Here is a 5,000-nt window from a genome sequence, read left to right on the forward strand (position 1 = left end):
CCGAGGTTAAACTTTACCGGCTCCACTCCGACTCGCCGCTCGCCCACTAGTCCGAAGGCAACAAAACATTTGTTTTTCATTTTGATGAAAATTTCTGTTTTTAAATCTTGTTGGTTTGAAATTGTTTTGAAAAGGTTCTTTAAATCTTGCGGGTTTGCAACTCATAAGAGCGTCACTTTCAACGTCCCCGGCATTGGATTGAGTTTCTAAAAACAACCGTGCACACCGAGGTTAAACTTTACCGGCTCCACTCCGACTCGCCGCTCGCCCACAAATCCGAAGGCAACAAAACATTTGTTTTTAATTTTGATGAAATTTTTTGAAAACATTGGCTTGGCAAGCCCCAATCCGCGACTATCCACCCACCGCCACCCCACACGGGTGGTTGTTGTTGAGAAATGAGGTTGTGGTCGACATGCCCGTGCATTTGAGAAGGAGTTCCTAGCACTCCATGCTCTCCCATGCCAAAAAAAAGCCTAGACAACCCCATTTCGCAACTTTCCACGCCTTTTTTTTCCTCCCTCACCCATGGCGGCGGCGTGGTGGCGGCGGCCGGATTCCGGCCACCACCGCCATGGGTGGCAGCCCCCCGACCCCGACACCAAACCCATAATACCGAGGCAACATATCGAGGCAACATGACATGGGTGTGGCGTGGGGGAAGGGGGCTGCAGCTAGGAAGGCATGGGCTGCCATGCATATGCAGGCAACACACACCCCCCTATATAGCATTTTATGCATTTAGCCCTTTGACAGGAAGAGACATCACCTATGCGCGAGGAGTCATAATGGGCTCTAAATAATTCAATACAAGGTATTTGGACGTGATTTTTTGCAGGGATACTAAGAAACATGCAATCTATGATGGGAAAAAGTTTCATAAATTTTTGAAGTCGGGAAGTATTTTTTATTATTTTTAGAAGTCGTAAAATTGAAAAAATCATTAAAACAAATCCGGGAGGAATTTTTTAGTTTTGTAAGTTGGAGAAGGTCCTAAAAATCATAGACTACTTATGGGGAGCTTATTGTGCGAGGAAATTTCAATAAAAACGGGGTTTGACAAGATTTGAAAAATTCTGTCGACATTTGAAAAAACCTGGAACCATGCTGCCGGCATGCTGCGCACATGCTGCGCGCAGGCTGCGCGCATGCTGCGCGCAGACTGCGCGCAGACTGCGCGCATGCCATGGCAGGACAAGTTTCGCTAGCCTCACTGTCGACAGATGCGCAAGCTGCGCGCACAGGCTGCGCGCATGCTGCGCACAGACTGCGCGCATGCTGCGCACAGACTGCGCGCACGCTGCGCGCATGCCATGGCAGGACAAGTTTCGCTAGCCTCACTGTCGACAGATGCGCAAGCTGCACGCAAGCTCCGCGCACGCTGCGCACAGCCTGCGCGCATGTTGTGCGCAGGCTGCGCGCAGGCGCCGCGCATGCCATGGCAGGACAAGTTTCGCTAGCCTCACTGTCGACAGATGCGCAAGCTGCGCGCACAGGCTGCGCGCACGCCATGGCAGGACAACTTTCGCTAGCCTCACTGTCGACAGAATCAGCACGCTGCGCGCAAGCTGCGCGCGCGCATGGCAGGACAAGTTTCGAAAAATTCTGTCGACAGGCTGCCGGCATGGTGCGCGCACGCTGCCGGCATGCTGTGCGCACGCTGCCGACATGCTGTGCGCACGCTGCGCACAGGCTGCCGGCATGCTGCGCGCAGCCCATGGCAGGACAAGGTCCGAAAAAATCTGTCGACATTTTTACGCCGTGGTAGGCTTCCGCTTCGCGTCACTTTGTCGACATTCAAGCCTACCATTTGTATTGAATTTTTCAAACCTTGTCAAACCCCATTATTCAAATGTCGAAAAATTTTGTCGACATTTTTACGCCATGATAGGCTTCCGCTTCGCGTCACTTTGTCGGAATGCATCGCATGGCGAGGCAAGGCCACGGCATGCCAAGGCGAAGGCAACGCATGGCTTGAATGGCTTGGTCAAGGCCACATCATGGGCACGGCATGCCAAGGCAAGGCGAGGCAAGCCATCCTTAGCCTCGCCTACACTCACTTTCTCGGAATGCATTGGATGATGAGCAATTCCAAGGTAAGGCAACGCATGGCTTGAATGGCTTGGTGTAGGCCACAACTTGGGCATGGCATGCCAATGCAAGGCAAGGCAAGGCAAGCCATCCTTAGCCTCGCCTACACTCACTTTCTCGGAATGCATTGGATGATGAGCAATTCCAAGGTAAGGCAACGCATGGCTTGAATGGCTTGGTGTAGGCCACAACTTGGGCATGGCATGCCAATGCAAGGCAAGGCAAGCCACGCCATCCGAAGCCTCCAATAACCTCACTTTCTCGGAATGCCTTGAATGGGCACGGCATGTGAGGGCAAGGCAAGGTCCTAAATATCATTTTGTAAGTTGGAGAAGGTCCTAAAAATCATAGACTTAATTATAGGGAGCTTATTGTGCGAGGAAATTTCAATAAAAATGGGGTTTGACAAGGTTTGAAAAATTCTGTCGACATTTGAAAAAACCTGGAACCAGGCTGCCGGCATGCTGCGCGCATGCTGCGCGCATGCTGCGCGCATGCTGCGCGCATGCTGCGCGCATGCTGCGCGCATGCTGCGCGCATGCTGCGCGCATGCTGCGCGCATGCTGCGCGCAGGCTGCGCGCATGCCATGGCAGGACAAGTTTCGCAAGCCTCACTGTCGACAGATTCGCAAGCTGCGCGCACAGGCTGCGCGCACGCCATGGCAGGACAAGTTTCGCTAGCCTCACTGTCGACAGATGCGCAGGTTGCGCGCACAGGCTGCGCGCGCGCATGGCAGGACAAGTTTCGCTAGCCTCACTGTCGACAGAATCAGCACGCTGCGCGCAAGCTGCGCGCGCGCATGGCAGGACAAGTTTCGAAAAATTCTGTCGACAAGCTCAGCTGCGCGCACGCTGCCGACATGCTGTGCGCACGCTGCCGGCATGTTGTGCGCATGCTGCGCGCAGCTGCGCACGCGCATGGCAGGACAAGTTTCGCTAGCCTCTGTCGACAGGCTATGCAGCGCGCACGCTGCCGACATGCTGTGCGCACGCTGCGCACAGGCTGCCGGCATGCTGCGCGCAGCCCATGGCAGGACAAGTTCCGAAAAATTCTGTCAACATTTTTGCGCATGGTAGGCTTCCGCTTCGCGTCACTTTGTCGACATTCAAGCCTACCATTTTTATTGAATTTTTCAAACCTTGTCAAACCCCATTATTCAAATGTCGAAAAATTTTGTCGACATTTTTACGCCATGGTAGGCTTCCGCTTCGCGTCACTTTGTCGGAATGCGTTGAATGGGAGCAAAGGCAAGGCCACGGCATGCCAAGGCGAAGGCAAGGGTAGGCATGCCAAGCTTCCGATAGCCTCGCTTTCTCGAAATGCCTTGAATGGGGAGCAATGCCAAGTGTCACGGGACGAGCGTGCGACGCGGCGCGGCGGAAGCAAATCACAGATTTCGCTCGCACAAGCGCTCCCGTGCGGCCCAGGATCCCTTGCGCATCCCAGTCAGCCTTCTCCCCACTTCATGACTCTCACAACTCCGCGAGAGGTTCACCATCATGTGTCGTCTCCCATAGGCGCCAAGCCCCATAGCTAGACAACGAGTCACACTTCCTTGTGACAACACAATCACCCCGCATCCGGCAACGAACCCTCGACGCCCATACATCAAGCGTTGCATAAGACACGTCAACTGCATCGACCACGTCGCATGCCAAACTCGTGGCTCGCTCATGTCCAAGTCGAGACATGGCGATCCAACACACCATCGGTTTACCCACACTTCTGTCGGTCATCCGTTAGCAACCACGATAGCCCACATCCTCAAGCTATCCACGCAAGCTGTCACACTCGCATGTCGCCCAAGCCTTGGCGACATATGTATTCCGAATGTCCCACATAACCATCTATGCTTTGCATGGGGTCGCAACCCATGCGTACCGGCATCCGAATATCTTCCTTCCATCTTGGACAAGGCCGAACCCAAGCCAAGTCCATCGAGTCTCGTCAAATGCCTCGCTAGCCGACGGCATAGCGAATGCCATACGTTGACCTCACTCTTTCCAACGATGCGCAATACGAACGGCCCCGCGTGTTCGTACTGTCCTCGGGAAGTCCTTTCCCTCGGAGACATAGATTATCCTTCAACAATCTCATGCCCGCCCTTATGACTACCTCCAATGTCATAAGGATGCTCGCTTAGTGCCACAAGGGTGTAAGCACCAGGGGTGGTGGAGAGCATGACACCATGTCACCCCCTATATAGCATTTTATGCATTTAGCCTTCTGCCAGGAGGGAACATCACCTATGCACGAGGAGTCATAATTGGGCATAACTTCTTCGTACGAACTCCGAATGGCGAACCGTCAGTTGCATAGCGTGTATCTCGTCATTACGAACATCTTTCGTGTTCTGAGTTTCTTCAGGTTCCTCCCGTACCCTTCCGAAATACCCAAAATACCCCTCACACGCACAACCCGGCCAACACCAACCATTCTAGCTCTTAAGTCCTTGCCCCTTCCACACTTGGACTACCTCATAAGCGCATGGATGTCCCAACGGAGTCACGAAAGCACACGCTCAAGTGCGATCCGTGACATTCTCCCCCACTGATAGTGTCGACGCCCTCGTCGACGTGCCCACTGCACTGCCGCATAACAACACCATATAGGAATATCCTCTTCTCTTCGCTCCATGGACCACAATGCACCACTGTGTTCACCCTTTTGAACTTCTCTTTCAAAGTCCTACGTCTTTCCCTCTTTGGGCCGAGACCTCCGTCTCTTGTCGCACTCGACCACTGAACAACCACATAGCCCGCTGGTCAAGTACCTCCACATTTTCCACATTCAAGGAGATGCACCCCACCTGGGTGTGACTCGTAAGCCAACCGTGTGTCCTCCACGGCACCTCCATTTGTTTGTGCTCCTGCACTGCCACTTCCTGGCATTCGAGGTTCTCCCCCTA

Source organism: Prunus avium, unplaced genomic scaffold (assembly GCF_965620075.1).
Source record: "Prunus avium unplaced genomic scaffold, drPruAviu1.hap1.1 HAP1_SCAFFOLD_24, whole genome shotgun sequence".
Classification (NCBI taxonomy): Eukaryota; Viridiplantae; Streptophyta; class Magnoliopsida; order Rosales; family Rosaceae; genus Prunus; species Prunus avium.